The sequence below is a fragment of the Musca domestica genome, unplaced genomic scaffold (assembly GCF_030504385.1).
Source record: "Musca domestica strain aabys unplaced genomic scaffold, Musca_domestica.polishedcontigs.V.1.1 69, whole genome shotgun sequence".
NCBI classification, from domain to species: Eukaryota; Metazoa; Arthropoda; class Insecta; order Diptera; family Muscidae; genus Musca; species Musca domestica.
In genome coordinates, this window is record NW_026712380.1 from 432,139 (window position 1) to 458,567 (window position 26,429).

General features: G+C 34.8%; 1 protein-coding gene across 2 annotated transcripts in view; it reads right to left on the reverse strand.

Annotated features, from left to right (window-relative positions):
* The window catches only part of LOC131805970 (MAP kinase-activating death domain protein-like), a 145,298-nt gene that overhangs the window by 84,186 nt on the left and 34,683 nt on the right, over nucleotides 1-26,429 (reverse strand). For both annotated transcript variants that reach the window (XM_059129778.1, XM_059129779.1), the window contains exon 3: nucleotides 8,840-8,867. The gene's annotated coding sequence lies outside the window, so the exon portion shown is untranslated. The remainder of the gene's footprint in view (nucleotides 1-8,839; nucleotides 8,868-26,429) is intronic.

A 26,429-nucleotide genomic window follows, 5' to 3' on the forward strand; every position in this document is an offset into this window, starting at 1 on the left:
GAACTAGTTCGTTCTATTGAACTAGATTGGCATATCCTACTCTCAACCAAGCTTGAACCTATTTGGTAGGAAAATGTCCTAATCATAGACCTTTTTTTGGAAAAAATTTCTCATCCAATCATAATTCTTTTTCTAGACAAATCTCATAAAGAAATGGAACGGGGAAATGTCCATTTTTAGTATTTAATCTTGGACATATTTATGCGAAATTTGCTCAGCCAATTCTGGACTATTTTATGAGAAAATTTCTCTACCCATGGCAGACCTTTGTCTAAACAAACTTTCCCACCTATGGGAACATTTTCTCGAGTAATTATAGACATTTTTATAGGAACAACTCTCAAACAGTCCTATGTATTTGTTTATGAAAAATATCCTATTATTTACTCCTAAATCTATTTTTTGCTCCTAAATAGCATGAATAATCACTCTATGGTACTCTTCAAGCTACCAGCTGTTGTTTTTTGTTTTTTTTTTTAAAATACTTAATTATTAATTTCACTTTAATCGGATTGCTGGCAAACTCCAACCAAGCAGAAAAGTGTTTTAAAGTTTCAGCAAATGTTGAAATTTAGAACATGTTTATGTGTCGTCATTCCGTCAGTTTGGCAGTCAGGCAATGCACTTTAGTTCGTTTATTTATTATTTCTGTTCTAATTAACCGCTGCTTTGTTTTTGTTGGTGCCACGTTGCTTTTTCATGTGGTTTTGCTAACAGCTGCTTGTTTGTCGGTTGGTAGGTCGGCTGGCTGGTTGTTGGCTGATACCTTGGTTTGTTAGTTGTGTGGGAGGCTGCTGTTGCAGCTCCAACTGCCTCTGCCGCTTAACACCTCATTCAACAAATACATCAGCTATGAATGAAATGAATTCATGAATGCAATACCCAGCCATTACCCTATCCGATTTATCTTCACAGGACTACAACTCTATTTTGAATTGCTCCATGGGTAGATGGGCGGATAGGCGGACGGGCGATATAAATACTCCCCCAAGGGGTTCATTGGCCTCAACAGCGTGTGCATTTATCCCATTTCGCTTTTGCTGTATGTCAGCTATCTTGCCCGTGGAATAGTAGGTAATTTAGCTGTAGGTATTTATTCCGCTTGGCAAAATATTTATGTGTGGAAAGCGAATGTATACATGTGGAATTAAAGCCAACGGATTTTGTGCAGATACACTGGGAGAAATATTTTTTTAATAGGAAAAAATTAAAGGTCTCAGTGACTGGGAACTATTTTCTATAGATACTTTCTATAGAAAAAAAATCGGAGGCCTTAGTGTCAGAAGCATTTTGTCCAATAGTGCTAGGTTTCGACTATATCGACTAATTTCTTCACTTAATATGAAATATGTGATAATTTTTAGAAAAACCGCTGACTTGTTTCGCAATTTACGATAGATAAAAGGATTGAAAATTATTACCCTTAGTGGCTGAGTCACCAGAAGGATTGCAGATATATGTATATCATCATCACAACAGATCTTGTATTCGTAAAAATGTTTGTATGTGTGATATTTGAAGAGAGTTGGATGCTTATTTCGCTTTCTTTGAGCGTTTTGTTTTTCAAAATCTTGAACCCCATGTGGGAGAGGAACCAGAAGGAGTGGACCGATTATCCCATCTTCACAGCAGATTTTGCGTTAATAGAAATAATGTGATGTGTGAAATATGAAGAGAGCAGGGTACCTATTTCAGATTTTATAATAGTTTTGGAAATTCAAAACATTGGACCTTTGTGGGGCAGGTACCAAAAGGAATGGTCCGATCTCTACCGTTTTTATAACAGATCCTGTGTTGATAGAAATATTGAGATCTGCCAAGTCTAAATTGAATTGAATGTTTATTTCGCGTTTTATGAGCCTAATGAATATTCAACATTTCAACCTTTTGTGGGGGAGGTACCAGAAGGGATATACTGATATATCAAATCTTCACACCAGACCTTGGGTTAATAAAATTATTGGGATGTGTGAAAGTTGAAGACAATCACATTTTATAAGAGTTGTAATTATTCAAAATGTTGACCCTTTGTGGGGGTGGTATTTGATGGAGTGTTTCATTGTCCATTTTCTCACCTGACGTAGAACTGATGAAAATATTAGGATTTGCGAAATCGGATCATCTTTTCTCTTTCGGTGCAGTAAATATATTTTTTGAAAATTTCAATATTTTGTGGGTGAAGTACCTAAAAGGAGTGGACCGATATAGCCCATCTCCGAACTCGATCTAAGTTTGACAAAAATATTACGATGTACCATGTTTGTACCGAATCGGATATTCTCTTCGATAGTTATTGTGCGCACCAGCCAGACAGACAGACGGACGGACATCGCTAGATCGACTCCAAATGTCCTGAAACGGATTTGGTTCAAAGAGACCTAGGGTCTTAACCCGTTATTTCGAATAGGCACGTTTTGATCGTGTCTAATGATATATATCCTCTCTAGCTATATGGCTGAGGATATAAAAATCGAAGCCCTCTGTGACTGGTTGTGGACTATTTTTTCTATAAAAAAAAAACCGAAGGCATCAGTGACTGGCTAAGGACTATTTTTTTTTTCTATAGAAAAAAACCGAAGGCCTCACTGACTAGCTAAGGACTATTATATATAGAAAAAATCGAAGGCCTGAGGACTACTTTTTTCTATAGAAAAAAATCAAAGGCCTGAGGACTATTATTTTCTATAGAAAAAATCGATGGCCTGAGGACTATTTTTTTCTATAGAAAAAAATCGAAGGCCTGAGGACTATTTTTTTCTATAGAAAAAAATCGAAGGCCTGAGGACTATTTTTTTCTATAGAAAAAAATAGAAGGCCTGAGGACTATTTTTTTCTATAGAAAAAAATCGAAGGCCTGAGGACTATTTTTTTCTATAGAAAAAAATCGAAGGCCTGAGGACTACTTTTTTCTATAGAAAAAAATCGAAGGCCTGAGGACTACTTTTTTCTATAGAAAAAAATCGAAGGCCTGAGGACATTTTTTTTTCTATCGAAAAAAATCGAAGGCCTGAGGACTATTTTTTTCTATAGAAACAAATCGAAGGACTGAGGACATTTTTTTTTCTATCGAAAAAAATCGAAGGCCTGAGGACATTTTTTTTTCTATAGAAAAAAATCGAAGGCCTGAGGACTATTTTTTTTCTATAGAAAAAAATCGAAGGCCAGAGGACTATTTTTTTTCTATAGAAAAAAATCGAAGGCCAGAGGACTATTTTTTTTCTATAGAAAAAAATCGAAGGCCAGAGGACTATTTTTTTTCTATAGAAAAAAATCGAAGGCCAGAGGACTATTTTTTTCCATAGAAAGAAAACGCGAATGCCCGAGGACTATTTTTTTCTATAGAAGAAAAAATCGAAGGCCTGAGGTCTATTTTTTTCTATAGAAAAAAAATCGAAGACCTGAGGTCTATTTTTTTCTATAGAAAAAAATTGAAGACCTGAGGTCTATTTTTTTCTATAGAAAAAAAATCGAAGACCTGAGGTCTATTTTTTTCTATAGAAAAAAAATCGAAGACCTGAGGTCTATTTTTTTCTATAGAAAAAAAATCGAAGACCTGAGGTCTATTTTTTTCTATAGAAAAAAAATCGAAGACCTGAGGTCTATTTTTTTCTATAGAAAAAAAATCGAAGACCTGAGGTCTATTTTTTTCTATAGAAAAAAAATCGAAGACCTGAGGTCTATTTTTTTCTATAGAAAAAAAATCGAAGACCTGAGGTCTATTTTTTTCTATAGAAAAAAAATCGAAGACCTGAGGTCTATTTTTTTCTATAGAAAAAAATCGAAGACCTGAGGTCTATTTTTTTCTATAGAAAAAAATCGAAGACCTGAGGTCTATTTTTTTCTATAGAAAAAAAATCGAAGACCTGAGGTCTATTTTTTCTATAGAAAAAAAATCGAAGACCTGAGGTCTATTTTTTTCTATAGAAAAAAAATCGAAGACCTGAGGTCTATTTTTTTCTATAGAAAAAAATCGAAGACCTGAGGTCTATTTTTTTCTATAGAAAAAAAATCGAAGACCTGAGGTCTATTTTTTTCTATAGAAAAAAATCGAAGACCTGAGGAATTTTTTTTCTACAGAAAAAAAAAACGAAGGCCTGAGGACTTTTTTTTTTTCTACAGAAAAAAAAACGAAGGTCTGAGGTCTTTTTTTTTCTAGAGAAAAAAAAACGAAGGCCTGAGGTCTATTTTTTTCTATAGAAAAAAAATCGAAGGCCTGAGGTCTATTTTTTTCTATAGAAAAAAAAATTTTCTATAGAAAAAAAATCGAAGGCCTGAGGTCTATTTTTTTCTATAGAAAAAAAATCGAAGGCCTGAGGTCTATTTTTTTCTATAGAAAAAAAATCGAAGGCCTGAGGTCTATTTTTTTCTATAGAAAAAAAATCGAAGGCCTGAGGTCTATTTTTTTTTTCTATAGAAAAAAATCGAAGGCCTGAGGTCTATTTTTTTTTCTATAGAAAAAAAATCGAAGGCCTGAGGTCTATTTTTTTTTTTTCTATAGAAAAAAAAATCGAAGGCCTGAGGTCTATTTTTTTTTTCTATAGAAAAAAAATCGAAGGCCTGAGGTCTATTTTTTTTTCTATAGAAAAAAAATCGAAGGCCTGAGGTCTATTTTTTTTCTATAGAAAAAAAATCGAAGGCCTGAGGTCTATTTTTTTTCTATAGAAAAAAAATCGAAGGTCTGAGGTCTATTTTTTTTCTATAGAAAAAAAATCGAAGGTCTGAGGTCTATTTTTTTTCTATAGAAAAAAAATCGAAGGCCTGAGGTCTATTTTTTTTCTATAGAAAAAAAAAATCGAAGGCCTGAGGTCTATTTTTTTCTATAGAAAAAAAATCGAAGGCCTGTGTACTATTTTTTTCTATAGAAAAAAATCGAAGGCCTGAGGACTATTTTTTTCTGTAGAAAAAAATCGAAGGCCTGAGTACTATTTTTTTCTGTAGAAAAAAATCGAAGGCCTGAGTACTATTTTTTTCCATAGAAAAAAATCGAAGGCCTGAGTACTATTTTTTTCTATAGAAAAAAATCGAAGGCCTGAGTACTATTTTTTTCTATAGAAAAAAATCGAAGGCCTGAGTACTATTTTTTTCTATAGAAAAAAATCGAAGGCCTGAGTACTATTTTTTTCTATAGAAAAAAATCGAAGGCCTGAGTACTATTTTTTTCTATAGAAAAAAATCGAAGGCCTGAGTACTATTTTTTTCTATAGAAAAAAATCGAAGGCCTGAGTACTATTTTTTTCTATAGAAAAAAATCGAAGGCCTGAGTACTATTTTTTTCTATAGAAAAAAATCGAAGGCCTGAGTACTATTTTTTTCTATAGAAAAAAATCGAAGGCCTGAGTACTATTTTTTTCTATAGAAAAAAATCGAAGGCCTGAGTACTATTTTTTTCTATAGAAAAAAATCGAAGGCCTGAGTACTATTTTTTTCTATAGAAAAAAATCGAAGGCCTGAGTACTATTTTTTTCTATAGAAAAAAATCGAAGGCCTGAGTACTATTTTTTTCTATAGAAAAAAATCGAAGGCCTGAGTACTATTTTTTTTCTACAGAAAAAAATCGAAGGCCTGAGTACTATTTTTTCTATAGAAAAAAAAAACGAAGGGCTGAGGACTATTTTTTCTATAGAAAAAAAACGAAGGGCTGAGAACTATTTTTTCTTTAGAAAAAAATTGAAGGCCTGAAGGCTATTTTTTCTATAGACAGACGGTTACAGACTGAGGCCTTTTTATTCTAGAGAATCGAATAGGCCTCGGTGACTGAGACCTACTTCTTTTCTATAGAAAACATCGGATATGCCTCAGTGACTGAGACCTACTTCTTTTCTATAGAAAAAAATTGGTCCTCCAGAACTAAGGTATTTTTTTCTATTAAAAAGAATAGCTCTTTTGGACAAAAGTATTATTTTCTATAGCAAAAAAATCAGAGGCCTGTGTGGCTGAGCACTATTTTTTCGATAGAGAAATCTGTCCTCAGGGACTGAGAAATTATTTTCGAAAGACCAAAACCAGGTGCCAGTAATCAGTAATCAGGTCCTAAAAAAACAGTCCTTTTTGATTTTCCTACTGTAAAAGTTTTTGTTTTTTTAAATCAATCCTCCATGGTTCTATATACTCTTAACTAAATCCATTTACATTAAACATGCTTCTTAATAACGCCTGCTATTCTAAAACACTAGTGAATATTTTCTAAATCAGTATTCAAACGCGTAGCTCTGTCAGTAAACTGTCACAGAAGAACAGCTTACTGACATAGTCTCATGTCATGTTATTCCATTTTCCCTCAACCCCAAACGTATGGTTGTATCAGCTTCACAGATTTTTTTTTTTTTTTTGAAAATTCATTTCCACCCTCAACTGTAGTTACCGCTGCCAGTGATTCATTCGAGATTACATTTTTTTGTTCGTTTGTTTGTTACATTCAGGTGTAGTTATGTTTCGTATCGATATGGATTGTGGCAGTATGTTGTGTATATGTAAATGTACACACGTATATGACACAATACATTGATATGTATAATAGGTTATTGTGATTGTCATTTCAATCATTTACCTAATCATTTTTGTATCCATTTGCATAAATTTTTCCAAAATCGAATTTGAATTTCGAGAACAATAGGCAGACTTTCTTTTGTCCAAAGATACTCCGACAAAAATAACATTCAAATATTGGATATTTCTATGAATGTTGCCATTGTCTGGCATTGATTGGAAACAACCTAATATATTGGAAATGTTTGTGGTAGGTGGTGCGTTATCGCTTTCGGCCAACATAACCAAATGTGCGAGTAGATGAAATGCAAAATGTTCTAAATAATAAATTGATGGAAATTAAATGATGATATACACGACACATTTATGTAAGCCTTGGGTTCATTGAGAAAAATTTGTGGATCGTGATTGAAATTCAGATATTTGGCCGGAGGCCATTGATGATGTGCATTGACAAGAGACTGCTAGACATCTTTTGACGTTGATGATTGTCATAAGTGTCCTGTATTGATGTGGCAAAGAAAACGATTAATTAACGTTAAAACGGACAAATGTTCCGATTGTAACACAAATATTTAAAGAGCTTTAATGTTGGAGTTAGGAATATTTATTTCTTCCACGAAAAAAAGTTAAAAGTTTCTATAAAATTTTCATTTTGATATCTGTTGAACTCCAGGAGCTACAACCTTTTTACTTGGAGCTTGACATAATCAAGCACTTGATTTTATGACGCGCTTATACATGTTGAGGTAAAAAACTGCAACAAAGTCAAACGCCATAATTTTTCATTTTTTTTATTGTGGATGAAAGCAAAAAATGTCGGAAATACCATCAAATTTTAGAATAAGTCTAGATTTGTTCGAATTGGTCACCTTTGGCACGAATTATGGCCTTCAAACGGCCAATGAAACCGTCACACGCTGCCCGAATGTTGCTCTGCGGTATTTTGGCCCATTCCCGGCGAAGCGCTTGCTTAAGGTGCTCCGACACTTTTGTATTTTTAGTACCAACCTTGATTACCAAAATACTTCAGACACAATAGTCCAACGGATTGGTCACCTTTGGCACGAATTATGGCCTTCAAACGGACAATGAAACTGTCACACGCTGCCCGAATGTTACTCTGCGGTATTTTGCCCCATTCCCGGCGAAGCGCTTGCTTGAGGTGCTCGACACTTTGGTACTTTTTAGTGCCAACCTTGATTTCCAAAATACTCCAGACACAATAGTCCAACGGATTGGTATCCGGAGATTTTGGTGGCAATTGTGCGCAAGAAATAAACCGAGGAACCTCATTTTGTAACCATTCTTGGGTGGCGTGTGTTGAGTCCCGTTGGAATGTCCAATGTCTGCGGCCAAAATGTTTGCGTGCCCAAGGCTTTAATACACCCTCCAGGATATTTTCGCGATAACATTCGGCATTTATTCTGATGCAATGGTCGATTAATACGAGCGGAGAGCGACCATCGGTTGTTACGGCGGTCCACACCATCACTATGGCCGGCGCTTGAGTTCTGGTGGCCAACCGAAGGTGCACATTTTCAGCTGGCCTCTTTAGCAAGTAAACACGATCTTTTGCTTGTTTACAAACTACTGGCCAACTAATGTTTTCTCATCGGAGAAAACCAAATTCGACAGTTTACCACTTTCGGCCAAGCGAAGCAACTCTTTAGCTCTTTTGAGTCTATTTTCTTTCTGTTGCGGTGTAAGTTCTTGCACCCTTAGGAATTTCATAAGCTTTACCCGGACTCATTTTCCAATATTTGCCGAATGAAATATTTCGATATATTGAGCTCACGAGCCATTTTTCGGCCACTACGACGCGGGATTCGATCAAATCGATTCTTTACTTTTCGAACCATTGTTGCTGTTTTCTTCCGTTCACTTCTTTGACGTCGCGCTACGCTACCAGTATCGCGGTAACCAGCGATGGTACGGGACACAAACGATTTATTCACATTTAAATGCTGGAGTGCTCTAACGATAGCCACCTGTGGTTTTCAAGCCAAATATAAAGAAATCACCCTATCACGCTAGAATTCCATCACGAATAACTTTTTTTGTGGAAACTTCTCACCAAAATGCTTTTCTACGCTTGTAAACAATATAATCGGCTGTTACTGGAATAATTTTAAAAGGTGTCGAACGAGTGGATTGGAAATGACAGCAGTCTTAAGTTGATTGCAGTTTTTTCATCTCATCCTGTACATCGTGAATAATTTAATATAGCCTCCATATTATGGTGGAGCTAATAATAATGTAGACTTATCTTGATACCAACATACGGATTTTTTTGAACCCTTACCACATTATACTAGTTTAGAATGAAATAAGATATTAAAAAAACCCTTACCAATCGAAACGTTCACATGATGCTGATCCTGAAATGAAAACAAATAAATTGAATAATTAATAAAAAAAAATTATTTTATTAATTTATTAAAAAAAATAAATAAAATCGGACAAATTAAAAAGTGTCATTCGGGTTTGCTGAAAGATGTATACCCTCAGCCAATATTCAATTATTTAATTATATTTGACTTTTGTTATGATTATTTAAATTGTTGACCCTCCATGGAGTAAGTTCCCAAGGAATGGGCTTATATTGTCCATTTCGAATCGAACCTAAATAAATATGATATAAATATTGCGATGGTCAAGGTTTGGACTATATTGGTTACTTCCTTCACTTTATATGAGATATGTGATAATGCTTTGAAAATGTTAAAATGTGCTAGAGGTACCACATTAAGCCATCTGAAGTATTCCATTTTCATATTTCATCTAATACAGATAAAAATTGGTGTGGACAAAATTTGAAGAAAACCGAAAAATTTTATCTTATTTTATGCGGAAATCGTAAATTCCATATTCCTCCCAGGTTTCTTGTTGAGAGAAATATTTAGATATAACAAGTTGTAAAGAATCGCTGAGAGTTCGCAAGTTATGACCGATAAAAGTATTGAAAATTGTTACCCTTGACGTTGACCCTGAATGCATATTTCGCTTTCTCTGAGTGTTTTGTTTTTCAAAATCTTGAACACTATGTGGGGAAGGTGCCAGAAGAAATGGTCCGACCTCTACCATCGTTGTAACAGATCTTGTGTCGATAGAAATATTGAGGTGCGCCAAGTCTGAATGGAATCAGATGTTAATTTCGCGTTTTTTGAGATCCGTGGATGTTCAAAATGTTGACTCTTTGTGGGGGAGATAGCAGAAGGAGTGGATCGATATATCCCATCTTTACAGCAGATGTTGTGTTAGTTGAAATAATGGAATATGAAGAGAACCGGATGCTTATTTCAGATTTTTTATTATCGTTTTGGTTATTCAAAACTTTGACCCTTTGTGGGGGATGTACCAGAAGGAATGGTCCGATCTCTACCATCCTTATAACAGATCTTGTGTTGATAGAAATATTTAGATGAATGGAATCGAATGTTAATTTCGCGTTTTATGAGGTTCATCCAAAATGTTGACCATTTTTGAGGGAGGTACGCGAAAGAGTAGACCGATATTGTCCGTTTTCACTGATGCAAATATCAGAATTTGCAAACTCGGACTATCATTTCTCTTTCAGTGCAGAAAAATATGTTTTTTTTTTTTTGCGTGGGAGGTACCAGAAGCAGTCGATATTGCCCATCTCCGAACTCGATCTGAGTTTGATAATATTACGATGTACCAAGTTTGGTCCAAATCAGATACGACGTGCGCACCAGCCAGACAGACAAAATTTTGTGGCATTATGCGCTTTTCTTACGTTTATTGTACGCCTTTCCAAAAGTACCTCCTTCTACTTCAACTATAGACATCAACAGTAAATTCCATATCAAATTTAAGAATGTCAGCTCTATCCCTTCACCCAATACCTAATTTAGTAGCATTTAATTTATTTTTTTTTTTCGTATAGTTAAAATACGCATTTTCAAAACAATCTCTAAATCTCAGACTCAGGAAACAACAGCGACCTTAAATACATACTTCAGGGTTTCAGCTCTGTAACTTCCCTTATTAGCAAATTTAGTACCATTTAGTACGCATATATAACGAGCTACTCCTTTCAAGCTTAGATACCAACAGTAACATCCATATAAAATTTCAGAATTTCAACTTGTTTTTTCCACCCAATACTAAATTTAGTACTATTTAGTACTTTTCGTACAATTATAGTACAGCTTTATCCCCTCATCAAATACCAAATTTACCAATTTAGTACAAATATAGGATGTATTTCCAAATCACTGTCAAATGTCAAAAAAAGGTACAATCAGTAATCTACATACCAAATTACAGAATTTTATCTCCATTCCTACACCCAATACCAAATATAGCTCCATTCAGTACTTTTCGTTCATTTATAGTACCTATTTCTCAGTCACAGTCACCAAGAGTGGCATCTATAAAAATTTCCGAATTTCAGCTTTTTTCCTTCACCCAATACCAAATTTTGTACTATTCAGTATTTTTGTGTAATTATAATACACACTTCCAAAACCACCTCCACATCTTAATTCCAGATACTCACAGTCACCTCAATATCATATTTGAGGATTCCAGTCCTATTCCCTTACCCCAATATCACATTTAGTACCATTTAGTACTTTTCGTACAAATACAGGATGGATTTTCAAACCACTGCCATATCTCAAATACAGATACCATCAGTAATCTGAATAGCAAATTTCAGAATTTTATCTCTATCCCTTCACCCAGTACTAAATATAGTACCCTTCAGTATAATTATAGTAGATATTACCGAAACCATCTCCAGAGTCCAGGCTACACATGAACTGCGAACCTAATACCGAATTCCATCCAATATCATATTGTAGCAAATATAGTACTACTTTTCGTACACTTATAGTACACCTTTCTAAAACGAACTCCATATATCCATGCTTCACATGAACAGCGACCCCAATACCAATTTTCAGCACACTCAGGTCATCCAATACCAATTATAGTACTATTTAGAACTTTTCTTGCACTTGTAATACACATTTCCAATCTCCACCTCTTTATCACCATCAGCCTACCACCAACAGGGATCCCAATACAAAAATTTAAATTTCAGATTCATCCGTTCACCCTTAACCAGACTTTTCTAAATTTAGTACCATTTAGTACAGTTCGCACACATAGAACACATTTCAACAACCTTCTTGTATCAAACCTTGATTCTCATACCAAATTTCAAGTTTTTAGCTCTATCCGTTCGTGTAATATCAAATGATGCCACTTTAGAACTTTTCGTAAAATTCAAGTTCAAATTTCCAAAGAAAAAAAATGTTACATCTATTCTGCACTCCATTAGTGACTCTTATTCCAAAACTCAGAATTCTAACTCATTCCGTTTGTCCAATATTAAGAATTAAATTTTTAGTACTAATCGTACCCTTTTAGTAGGAATTTTTAAAACCCAGCCTTATCACACATCACGCATCCATCGTGCAAAAATTCGAGTTTTTAGCTTCAGCCGTTTCGTCTTGGCGTTGATTATTATTCAAATTTCGGCATTTAGTTCCTTTTGTCATTTAACGTCGAACAAGTCACATGTTTAAATATGTCACATTGTTTGCAAGCATGTTGTTTGCCTCTCCACAACGAGGACCAGCACCGCCACCATAACCATTGTTGTTGGCCAAACTAATTAGAACAATGCAACGAAGTGTGTTTGTTACGTTGGCTGGTTGGATGGAAGTTGACGCTTGGCGATTGGGGGATAAAATATGTCGCCCACTATATTTTTCCTCCCAAACGCTCGCTAAACGTCATCATCGCCATCCACCGTGATGGTAAGTAACAAAGCGAGGGATGAATATTTAAGTTTTCCAAACACCCACGCCTCCTTTTGTTTTTTGGCTGGTGCTGTTGATGTTGGGGCATTGTTGTCGGTGAGATTTTTGTGGTTCGTTGTTTGTTGTTGGTGTTTGTTTGTTGTTTTTTTTTTTTCTTGTATGCAAAGTTATATTTTATTCATTTGCTAAAATGTTGTAGATTTTGTTTGGCAACAAAAATTGGTTTGTATCAAAATTCCATTTTGTGAAAGCAACAATAATTCCGTGTAAAAGAATGGTAAATGGAAAATCACAACAAGGAGATTTTTTCTGTGAAAAAGAATTTTAGTTAGTTTCGAAGTTGTAAAAAAACAATTGCCATTTTAAACAAGAATGTCAGACCAAGTCATTCACTGGAAATTATTGAGTAAAGGGAACTTCAGTTCAAACATCGATTCGAAATATATGGAGAAATGGCCTTTCGGGCATATGCCGGGAGGAGGAGGAGACTTAAACTCGATGGACTTTAAATCTCGAACTAGCCTTTCGTGATGGGTAGCGAATCCGAATCTTAATCTGATTATTTAAATTGTCGACCTTTACCGAAGTTTTCTATTTTCATGCTTCATCTAATGCAGATAAAAATATTGGTATGGTCAAAATTATAAGCAAATCGAACATTTATCTCCAATTTTATGGGAAATCATAAATTCCCTATTCATCTCAAGATTCTGGTTAAGAGACATATATTTAGATATAACAAGTTGTAAAAAATCGCCGACTTGTTTCGCAAGTTATGACAGATATAAGTATTGGAAATTGTGAGCCTTTGTGGGTGAGGTACCCGAAGGGGTTATCAGATGTATATCATCTTCAAAACAGATCTTTTGTTAGCAAAAATGTTTGCATGTGTTTCATTTGAAGGGAGTTGATACTTATTCGTGTTCTTTGAGGGTATGGCTTTCTAAATCTTAAGTTCTATTTGGGGGGAAGTACCAGAAGAAATGGTCCGATCCCTTCCATCTTTACACCAGATCTGTTGCTTGATAGAAATATCGAGATGTGCGAAGTCTGAATGGAATCGAATGTTTATTTAGCGCTTTATAAGCTTCACGGATACCTAAAATTTTGACCCTTTGTGGGGGAGGTACCAGAGGGAGTTTCTTTACCCCAGAGCTAGGGTTAATGAAAATATTGTGATGTGTGTAATTTGAAGAGAACCGGATGCTTATTTCGTTTTTAATGATAATGAAATTGTGTGAAATATAAAAAGAATCTGATGCTTATTTCGGATTTTATAAACGTTTTTGTTATTCAAAACTTTGACCCTTTGTGGGGAAGGTTCCAGAAGTAATGGTGCGATCTCTACCATCTTTATAACATATCTTGTGTTGATGGCAATATTGAGATATACCAAGTCTTGAATGGAATCGGATGTTAATTTCGCTGTTTATGAGCTTCATGGATATTCAAAAATGTCAGCCTTTGTGGGGGAGGTACCGGAAGAAGTGGACCGATATATTCCATCTTCACAACAGATCTTTTGTTAGTGGAAATAATGGGATGTGTGAAATATAAAAAGAATCTGATGCTTATTTCGGATTTTGTAAACGTTTTTTTATTTAAAACTTTGAACCTTTGTGGGGAAGGTTCCAGAAGAAATGGTCCAATCTCCACCGTTTTTATAACAGATCCTGTGTTGATAGAAATATTCGGATGTGCCAAGCCTAAATGGAATCGGATATTAATTTCGCGATTTATGAGCTCAATGGATATTCAAAATTTCTGCCATTTGTGGGGAAGGTACCAGAGGGAGTGGACTGATATATTCCGTCTTAGTACCTGATCTTGGCTTTATAAAAATATTAGAATGTGTGAAATTAGAAGACAATCGGAATCTTACATCACATTTTACAAGAGTTATAATTATTCAAAATTTTGACCCTTTGTGGGGGAGGTACTTGATCAAGTGGACCGATATTATCCATTTTTGCACCTGACCTAGCAGTGACGCAAATATAAAGATTTGCAAAGTTGGGGCAAAATCGAATAATCGTTTCTCTTTCTGTACAGAAAATATATTTTTGGAAAATTTCGGCATTTTGTGGGAGGGAGGTACCAGAAGGAGTGGACCGATATATTCCATCTTAACACCAGACCTTGGGTTGATAAAAGTATTGGGATGTGTGAAATTTCAAGACAATCGGACTCATACATCACATTTTTTAGGAGTTGCAATTATTCAAAATGTTGACCCTTTGTGGGGAAGGTACTGGATTTAGAGGGCCTATATTGTCCATTTTGGCACCTGATCTAAAACTCATGTAAATATTACGATTTGCAAAGTTGGAGCAAAAGCGGATTATGTACAGAAAGATCTGCACAGCGATTTTTTTTTTTTTTTTTTTTTGAAAATTTCGACCTTTTGTAGGGGTAGTACCAGAAGGAGTGGACCGATATTGCCCATATCTGAACTCGATCTAAGTTTGACAATAATATTACGATGAACCAATTTTGAACCAAATCGGATACACCCTTCGAGAGTTATCGTGCCCACCAGACAGACAGAGGGACGGACGGACATCTCTAAATCGACTCCGAATGTCCTGGAACGGATTTGATCCAATAGACCTAGGGTCTAAAACCGTTATTTTGATGAGGCAGGCTTCTAGTCATTCTAGCCACATGGCTGAGGGTAAAAAAATGTTCTATTTATTGATGATAATTGATTGATAGACATTAAAAAATTGATATTTTAATTTCAGTATTGCCAATATAACACAAAGCAATTATAGAAAAAATGGCATATCCTGCATCGTCCTCTCATAAAAATGTTATTATTATATTTTCTAACTACAATTCCACATAATATATAACATCAAAATTCAATTTTGTTCTCCTCTCTTTATTTTCAGATAACTGATAACGCTTCAGATTTCCAGGTAATTTATTGCAAGTTGTTTCAAGTGTCTCTGCATGTGCTTCAGACACAAAACGTTTTTTAAATTGAGTTTCCCCTTTAAAGTGGCTCTTGCTGGTCCGTTTTTTTCTGGTTCGCTGCAATCAATCAATTACTGAATTATGCTTTAACGATGGAGAGTTATCAGTGCTTCCTCTTGCCTCGGAACTTTTTTCGAAACTAAGCTTTTCCCCCGTTTCACATTGAATGTCATTGTAAATAATCCATGTTGAATGTTTAACGTTGCCGAGCCATATAACTTTTGTGAACTTTGACATTGATTGACGGGCTAATGTTGCGGAGAGAGACAAAAGTTTTTTTTTCTTTGTTACATAACATACATAAATGGTTGTGTAGAGGCACACAGTCGAAAGTATGTAACACTAACTTCATTGGGTACCAAAAATATTTTTTTCGAAGAGTCCAGAAAATTGAAATTCCAATGGTGGTTATATCAAGGTTTGGCTGTAGTTTTAGAGAATTAAGCTGCCTGTTAATATGTATCCTCATGGATCTCTGCTACCCAATTCTAAATCTTCTATCTCCTGCACTCTAACACCATACCCTTTTGACCTACTCCATTCAATTCTCTATTACCAACTTTAAGTTTAGTGGCCATAAAATGTTTCCGTTGTATTCTCATCTAACTTTTTTTTATAGTTAACTGACATTTTTCCCAGAAACATTAAATTTTAATGATGAAAACTTTTATTTTCCTATTTATTTAAATGGTTATTATTTTTCGCAGTAAATATCAAACTATGGATTGCTGTAGGGAATTTATGTGCTTAGAAACTTTGACATATAACATATTTAAACTGAAAATGTTATACCCTTAGCCTTACGCTAACAGACGGTATATATATGATGCAGTCAAAATTACGATTTTAAAGTATAGGGCCAATATTATCCATTTCGTATCGGACCTAAATAAATATGATATAAATATTTCAATGTGCCAGGCTTAAACTTATCGACTACTTCATTTACTCTATATGAGATATGTGATAATTTTTGGAAAATGTTAAAATATGCCTGAGGTACCAGATATAATCGACCGAAGTATTACATTTTCCAAAAAATCGAACATTTACATCCAATTTCACGCGAAAACATAAATTCCGATAAATTCCATATTCTTCTCAGTTTTCTGGTTGAGCGAAATATTGAGATGAAGCAAGTTGTAAAGAATCGCTGACTTGTTTCGCAAGTTATGACAGAAAAAAATATTGAAAATTGTGACCCTTTGTTGGTGAGATACCCGAAGGGAGTCGCAAATATATATCATCTTCACAACAGATCTTGTGTTAGCAAAAATTTTGGTATGTGTAGAATTAAAAGAAAGTGGGATGCTTATTTCGCTTTCTTTGCGCGTTTTATTTTTCAAAACCATAAATCCTATATGGGGAAGTACAAGAACGAATGGAACGATCTCCACCATCTTTATAACAGATCTTGTGTTGATGGAAATATTGAGATGTACCAAGTTTGACTGGAATCGGATGTTAATTTCGAGTTTACTGAGCATCCATGAAGCTTTCAAAATTTTGACCCTTCTTCGCAGCAGATCTTGTGTAAGTAGAAATAGAAATGTAAGACGAATCGGGGATTAGTAAAAAAGCTGTAAGTTCAGCTGGGCCGGTTGAATAACCTCCACCATTTGAAACGAATTTGGCAATTCGCAAAAACAATAAAATCCGTTAAAAATTCTGTTAAAATCTTAAAAATACCGAATGTAGCTATTATATTAGGGTCTATACGACGACATGAACCTGCATAGGTAAGATTTGTCATAAGCCATTATAATATTCAAATGCGAAACTTAAAAAAAACGGTTATAATGTCGATAAAATCAAAATACCGAATATCGGAAGGTACCGTTATATGGGGGCTATACGAAGACGTGAACCTGCACAGACTCATAGGCTGTAGTATCCATTACAAACTTCAAATACCAAATTTGAAACAATTCCAATGAATAATGTCGCTAAACTCATCAAAGTACCGAATATCGGGAGGTACCGTTATATGGGGGCTATACGAAGACGTGGACCTGCACAGACAATTTTCTGTCTTAAGCTGTAGTATCCATTACGAACTTCAAATACCAAATTTGAGACGATTCCGGTGAATAAATTCGTTATAATCATCAAAATACCGAATATCGGGAGGTACCGAAGACGTGGACCTGCACAAATAATTCTCTGCCATAGGCTTTAGTATCCATTACGAACTTCAAATACCAGATTTGAAACTATTCTGGTGAAAAATTGTCCATAAAATCATTAAAATACCGAATATCGGAGGTACCGTTATATGGGGGCTCTACGAAGACGTGGACCTGCACAGACAATTTTCTGCCTTAGGCTGTAGTATCCATTGCGAACTTCAAATAAAAAATTTGAAACAATTCCGGTGAATAAATACGCTAAAATCATCAAAATACCGAATATCGGTAGATACCGTTATATGGGGCTATACCAAAACGTGGACCTACATGGCCCATTTTCAATACCAAGAGTCCTGCAGACATAGTATACATTTGAGCAAAATTTTATCAATCTACTTCAATTCGTTCGGAAGCTAGAGTGATTTCCACAGACGGATAGACGGACAGACGGACGGACATCGCTAAATCGACATAAAATTTCATCCTGATCAAGAATATATATACTTTGTGGGGTCTAAGGTGTTACAAACGGAATGACAAATGGAGGAATGGAGGGTATAAAAGAAAATTTAGAAAATATATTGGCCCAGAAGTGTAGATTCTTAAAATATTTGTCAAATTCTTCCTTTCCAAAAATCATAAAATTCTGCTAATATTTTTAGAGTACTTTAGGTCATAAATTGCTTAGATTTTTGTAATATTTAGCAAGCACTTCCCGACTCATAGAGTTGATATTTTTTAACCAAAGAGTTGATTACTTCATCCTTGAAGTCCTGGTTTCTTCCAAAGTCCGAGGATCTTCTTTTCACAATTTAGGGATTTTTTAATACCTTTCAAAGAAGTTATTTTCCTAAAAAGGGATTTTTAAACATGATCCTTTCTTCTCAAATACTAAATTTTTAAGTGTTTCATATTATGGATTTTTTAAATATTTTCCAAATGACTTTTCGACCAAAAACTTCGATTATAATTGACTATTTTTAAGACCCTTTGGATTTAATGACAAATCGTGTATTTTTTCATATTTTTCCAAGAATTTTTGGATTTGGTTTAAATTTTGGATGGATTTTAGTTGAAATATTTTTCCAGTTATCGTGCATTTCTCCTGAACATAAATCGTATATTTTTTAAAAAATATTTTTAAAGGACCTTCGGATCACAAATCATGGATCTTCTTTCAACATATCGTGGAATTCTTTTTAATATTTTCAAGGAATATTCAAGAATTGTGTCCCTGTTTTAAATCTCTTTTAAGGATTAAAAATTAATTTTTTATTTAAAAAAAAAAGTCAAGGATCTTCTGGTCACAAAACATGATTTTTCAAAACCTAAATATTGTGTTTTTTTTTAATATTCCTCATAGACGTACTGCCCCAGTTTAATGGACATTCTGATCAAATATTTTGAATTAAAAATATTTTCCAATGACCTTCTGACCAGAAATAAAGGATTTTTGTTAAATATTTTTAAGTACTTTTTGGAATTATAGATATTTTGATTTTCAAAACGTTTGGTCATGGTTGTTTTTTTTAATTTATTTCAAGGACCATCCTCTAACAATCCGGGGATTTTTAAAACACATGAGGTTAATTAAATTTTCAATTCAATTTTCAATAACCTCCTCCTATCTATCAATCGTAGATTTTTTCACACATATTTTTAGATAATTGTTCTCGCAAATCGTGGATTTTTTAAAATTTCTTTCAAGACCTTATTTCCAAGGACCTTCTTTAAATAATTCATGGATTTCTAAAATATAATTCATGAACCTTAACTTCGTGGCCATGAATATTTTTTTAATGTTTCCTTAGCAGGAATTATAAAAATTTTTAACATTTTCAAATAAGTGTTTAACCTAGAGCCGTAGATTTTTTACGGATATTTTTTTTTATCAAAACTTAATAATCAGGAATCTTTGTTATTTTTAATATTTTTAAGTATTTCTTGACCTAGAATCGTCTACATTTTATTTATTAGTCGAAAGCGTCAAGGAACAGAGCCTTCTCACCGCAAAACGGGGATTTTTTCTATAAATTTTTGAGATCTACTGGTAAAAACTCATGCATTTTTGAAGAAATGTTTAAATTTTCCTGTTCACAATTTATGATATTCTTAAAAACATTGCAAAGGTTTCCTGGGCAAAAATTATAATTTTTGAAACAATTTTTAATTAGTTCTAAAACCAAAAATCGTAGTTTTTTGTTAATGTTAATTATTTATTCATTGGAAATCATTATTATTTCAATAATTTTATTCATTTTCCCAACCCTTCGTAAATTGAAAACAATTCCAAAAATTTGATTATTTAACAAAAATTCTCAAAAGCCCCCCCCCCTCCTCTCCCCCCATTTTTTGTTAGAAATCCACTAAATTCCACACAGCAATTCATTTGAAAAATATTCCACCGAATGACGTAGTTTAACCACATCGACATCAGCAGTGCCACAACTACCACCCAGGAGTTCGTGCTCAGCATGAATTGGTTTGGAATTATATGGGAAAATCCTTTAAGGCATCCCGCTTCCCCAATCGTGGCCCAACTCATCTGCTGTTATGGAATATGAAATATTTGAATGCACGTGGTGTAGTGGTGGTTATGAGACATGATGATTATATTCTACCCATTGGTGGGAATTTTTTTATGTTTCACAAAAAAAACGGAATGTAAATTTGTGTTTTACATTGTTTGTTTTTTTTTTTTTTCTTTTTCTATATTCTTTTGAATTGATGGCGTCAATAAAGACCACCAAACTCTGATTGACGTAAATTCTGCATACTCCTGTAGTATTCATTTGAAGGATCACAAAATAATTTTAATCTCGGTAAATATTAGTATTTGTAGATGGGCTAATGTTCGTTGTGTCGGTGTTACAATCTAACATTTAAAATATAAATTAAAATAATTAATAAATTGATCGAAACATTCAGTTGTCCTACGTTCGACATAGCTGCTTCTGCTGCAAAGTATCAGTTCGTGATGTGTGTAGTTTAAAGACAATCGGACTCTATCACATTTGATAGGAGATACAATTTTTAAAAAATTTGACCCTTTAAGAGGGAGATATTTATGGCACTGATGCAAATATTAGGATTCGCAAGGTTGGAGCATAATCGTATTATCCTTCCTATTTCTGTGCAGGAAAATATTTTTTTGAAAATTTTGAACTTTTGTGGGAGAGAAACCAAAAGGAGTGTACCTATATTGCCCATCTCAGAACTCGATCTAAGTTTAATAATAATATTACGATGTACCAAGTTTGAACCAAACCGGATACTCCATTCGAGAGTTATCGTACGCACCAGCCAGACAGACAGATGGACAAACATAGCTAGATCGGCCGCAAATGGCCAAAAACTGTTATTTCGATGAGGCAAGTTTTGACTGTATCAAATAATATATATCCATATGGCTGAGGGGTAGGGGGGAACTTTCCCCAATGTTTTAGGTTACTTTGCGATGGTAACTTTCAATACGCCGATACACGTGCCATTTACATTAGATGTACTTTGTTAATAGACCCTCATTAACTTTTGAGGATCTTCAAAGAATCACTTTCTGAGTCGATTTATGCATGTCAGTCCGTCCGTCCGCCTGTCCATGTATTCTTGTGAACAAAATGCAGGTCGCACTTATTAGCCGACTGAGATGAAATTTTCCAACCAATATTTGTTTGTCCAAAGGACGAACCCTGTTGAAATTGGTGGTGATGGAATTAGATTTAGATATAGCTCCCATATGTAGGGTGAGATGAAAAAACTGCAACCAATTTCAGACTGCTGTCATTTTTAAGCAACTCGTCCAACAGCTGTTAAAATTATTCCAGTGACAGCTCATTATCTTGTTTACAAGCGTACTAAAGCATTTTGGTGAGAATTCTCCAGACGAAAAAGTTATTCGTGATGGAATTCGAGCGTGATAGTATGATTTCTTTATATTTGGCTGGAAAACCACAAGAGGCTAGCGTTAGAGCACTCCAACATTTAAATGTAAATAAATCTTTTGTGTTTCGTACCATCGCTCGTTAAAGTGATACTGGTAGTGTAGCCCGACGTTATGGAAGTGCACGGAAGAAAAGAGCAACATCAGCAGAAATCGTTCGAAAAGTAAAGAAGCGACTTGATCGAAACCAGCGTCGCAGTGGCCGAAAAAATGGCTGGTGAGCTGAACATATCGCAATATTCCATTCGGCAAATATTGAAAAATGAGCTCGGGGTATAGCCATTGAAATTCTAAAAAGTGCAAGAACATACACAGCAACAGAGAGAAAATAGACTCAAAGAGCTAAAGAGTTGCTTCGCTTGGCCGAAAGTGGTGAACTGCCGAATTTGGTTTTCTCCGATGAGAAAATATTCGTTGTCTAGCAGTTTGTAAACGAACAAAAGATCGTGTTTGCTTGCCAGATAGGTCAGTTGAAAATATGCACCTTCGGTTGGCCACCAGAACTCAAGCGGCGGCCGCTTGTATTAATCTACCGTGGCATCAGAATAAATGCCGAATATTATCGCGAAAATATTCTGAAGGGTGTATTAAAGCCTTGGGCACGCAAACATTTTTTCTGCAGACCTAAGACATTCCAACAGGACTCAGCACCATCGCACTCAGCACGCGCCAAAAAATGTGGTTCCTCGCTTCAATTCCACCAAAATGGTCCACCAATGGTCACCAAAATCTCCGGATACCAATCCGTTGGACTATTGTATCTGGAGTATTTTGGAAAACAAGGTTGGCACTAAAAACTACCAAAATGTCGATCACCTCAAGCAAGCGCTTTGCCAAAATACCGCAGAGCAACATTCGGGCAGCGTGTGACGGTTTCATTGGCCGTTTGAAGGCCATAATTCATGCCCAAGGTGACCAATTCGAACAAATCGAAAATTATTCTAAAATTAAATGCTATTTCCAAATTTTTTGCCTTCATTCAGTAAAATTAAAAAAAATAAATAAAAATTATGGCGTTTGACTTTGATGCATTTTTTATCTCATCCTGTATTAGTTCCCTCTGTAACCAAATTATAATTGCTCCAAAGCCAAATGTTGATAGGTGGTATGATCTACTTCAAGTAAATTATTTTGTTACGGGAGCTTTACTAAATATGCATAGTGTTGTATGGTATCATATAGTCGGCCCGTTCGACTTTTGAATTTTCCTTACTAGTTATGAAATATATGAGAGTTTTGTGTCAAAAGGAACACGCTTTAATTTTTCGAACGTTATCTAGATTTGATGACGATTATATAAAAGCGGATGAATGGGCATCCCTGGATCTACTCCAAATCCCCAGATTGTGATTTCATCTAAAGATACATCTAAAATTCCCATCCCTGATTTTAGAACACACCTACATGCAAATAAATTAGAATAAGAATATCTACACCTCTCTCTCTCTCTCTCTCTTCATCTAAAATTGCTCATCTGCATTCTGTACCACATTATTTGCATGATGGCGTATGATTAATGTGAACATGCTTGTTTGTTAATCATACGCCATACGGTACGTGTGGAGACATTTCTTTGGGGTTTATTTGTTTAATAGCATTTTATATACGTGTGTGTGTGTGCGTGACTGTGGTTGTGTGTTACTCCATGGATTTATGACGGCAATGATAATAATTACATTTATTGATTACCAACACATGCAAACACCATTTAATGCCATACTAATACAGCAATGAAGTCATACAAAAACACGCACTAATCGTTACACTCAAAGAAAAATTTAGATGATTAAATTCCGTAATAATGCATAAAAAATAATTACTATTGATTTTTTCAACAAATTCATATCTCACAACGATATAATCTTTTTGATTATTTAGATGATTAAATTCCAAAAGAATACATAAAAAATAATTATTATATATTGATTTTATTCGGCAAATTCATACCCCACATCGATGTAATCTTTTTGATTATATTCAAAATACAAGGTTTTTTTTTTAACTTCAGCACATTTTTTTCCTTTTTTTTTTTTGCTCAAATTCAATGTATTTAAACACTCACACGCATATTTCGATTTATCTTTTCATCATTTACATCATTGACATTAACATGTCCTCTGCAAGTTTATTCACTCTTCGATGAATTCAATTCAACTCCCACATTGAGAGAATATTATGGAGGACAACATCCAGTGTAAATTGAGTTCAAGGAAAACTCCACAATATAATAACATAAAGCGAGGCAGAGAGGAGCGGGGTGGTGTGTTTCATTTTCTTCACTTCACACACACACCCGTTATCATTGTGTTTATTGAACTGGAAATGTATTCACAGTAATGGATTTATTTAGAAACCGTAAAAACATTAAATAAATTCATTATCATTAGTGTGTGTTCGCTGGAATGTGTTTGTGTGAGTGTGCGAATTAAATGGGATATGTTATGAATTTAATTAAATGTTTTTGGTTTCAGTGGGTTGCAGTGATATTGAAAATTAAATATTTATATAATTCTAAAATCAGCAATTATCAGACCAATAGCTGTTTTTTAGCGATTTTCTTCAGGACGGAAAGGCAAATATTTTTGATTATTTTTATACCCCACAACACTAAGTTTTTGGAGGGTATTTTTAGTTTGATTGGGCCAAAAATTATGTAACACCTCGAAATATTGGTCCCCATCCAGGAAACTATAAATCGATCTTTCTATCTCGATCTAGCTATGTATGTTCGTCCATCCGTCTGTCTATTTTAATTTGTAATCCGGCGCAATTATGACCCGATCATCACAAAATTGAAAATGGAGGTGGGGTTAGAATCAGAATTAAAGCCTATTGTTTTTGGAGATAATCAAAAAATATTTAGGGATTGAAATGGACCAAAAACAAAAATTTATAATGATTTTGCAGTTGCTCTACAGGCCACAACTATAGAACAATCGACGCAAAATTTAGCATGGAGCTAAAGTTTAGCTGGGCAGAAGCCTACCAATTTGGACGGTCATTGGACAACATGTAGCAGGTGGAAAAGACACTAACTTTTATGTTAGAAAATATGAAAATTTTTAATTAACCGCTAATATCTTTAATCCTGGCGAAACCAGAAACACACGAAAAGGTAACTTTTGAACATTATATCGACGGTAATATCCAAAATTTATGATATATAGAAAATTAGGTACAATATATATGTAAATGAAATTGATCTTAAATATTTCGCTAATAAGCCTATAAGCGCTGAGCTGATTTTTTACAATTCTTACAAATTTGAAATGGCCTCTTGCCTGAAAAAGATAAAATCTAAGGAAATCGAGATAAAAAACTGAATATTTTCTGTTACATTTTTTTAATTTTTGTCATTTTTTTTTTTTTTTTGTAAAGTTAATTTTAACACTCTGCAACATTACAGGGTGAGATAAAAAACAACTGCAACAAAGTCCAACGCCATAATTATTTTTTTTTTTAAATTTTATTGAATGAAAGCAAAAAATATCGGAAATAGCATCAAATTTTAGAATAAATTTAGATTTGTTCGAATTGGTCATCTTTGGCACGAATTATGGCCTTCAAACGGACAATGAAACCGTCACACCCTGCCCGAATGTTGTTCTGCGGTATTTTGGCCCATTCCCTGCGAAGCGCTTGCTTAAGGTGATCGACACTTTGGCATTTTTTTGTGCCAACATTGCTTTCCAAAATACTCATGACACAATATCCGGAGATTTTGGGTTTGTGCGCTGGAAATAAAGCGAGAAACCACATTTTGTAACCACTCTTGGGTGGCGCGTGCTGAGTGCGATGGTGCTAAGTCCTGTTGGAATTTCCAAGGTCTGCGGCCAAAATGTTTGCGTGCCCAAGGCTTTAATACGCCCTCCAGAACATTTTCGCGATAATATTCGGCATTCATTCTAATGCCACGGTCGATTAATACGAGCAGAGAGTGACCATCGGCTGTTATGGCGGCCCACACCATCACCATGGCCGGCGCTTGAGTTCTGGTGTACAACCGAAGGTGCACATTTTCAGCTGACTCTTTGGCAAGTAAACACGTTAATTTTGTTTGTTTACAAACTGCTGGACAACAAATGTTTTCTCATCGGAGACGGAGAAAACCAAATTCGGCAGTTCACCACTTTCGGCCAAGCGAAGCGCCGCTTTAGCTCTTTTGAGTCTATTTTCTTTCTGTTGCGGTGTAAGTTTTTGCACTTTTTGAAATTTCAATGGCTTTACCCCCAGCTCATTTTTCAATATTTGCCAAATGGAATATTACGATATGTTCAGCTCACGAGCCATTTTTCGGCCACTGCGACGCGGCTTTCGATCAAGTCGCTTTTTTACTTTTCGAACCATTTCTGCTGATGTTGCTGTTTTCTTCCGGCCACTTCCTTGACGTCGGGCTACGCTACCAGTATCACGGTAACGAGCGATAGAATGAGACACAAAAGATTTATTTACATTGAAATGCTGGAGTGATCTAACGATGGCCACTTGTGGTTTTCCAGTCAAATAAAAAGAAATCACAATATCACGCTTGAATTCCATCACGAATTACTTTTTGTCAGGAAAATTCTCAACAAAATGATTTTGTACGCTTGTAAACAATATAATAAGCTGTCACTGTAATAATTTTAACAGCTGTCGGACGAGTGGCTTAGAAATGGCAGCAGTCTGAAATTGGTTGCATTTTTATCATCTCGCCCAGTATGTGTTCAGGGTATTATATACAGATTGCAATTATCGTCTGATTCTTATGAAATATTGCACAGAGTTTGGGTCAAAACTGAAGCCTATTGTTTTAAAACATGTACATTTATAGGTTTAAGTGTGCCAAAAAATTAAATTTTACTGATCTTGCGGTCGCTCTATAGCTCACAATTTAAAACAAATCGACAAGGAATTTTGCATGAGGAGAGTTAGGGGCAAGGCAGAGGTCCAGCATTTTGGATAATCATTGGAAAATATTTAGCTGTAAAATGGACCACACCTTTTGTGTGCAATTGTTTCGAATGCCAATCAGCACGATAGAGAACGTATATATAGGGAAAGTTATTCCCGCTCAAAAAAATCACATAACATTTGTGCGAACCTGGATGGCATTAT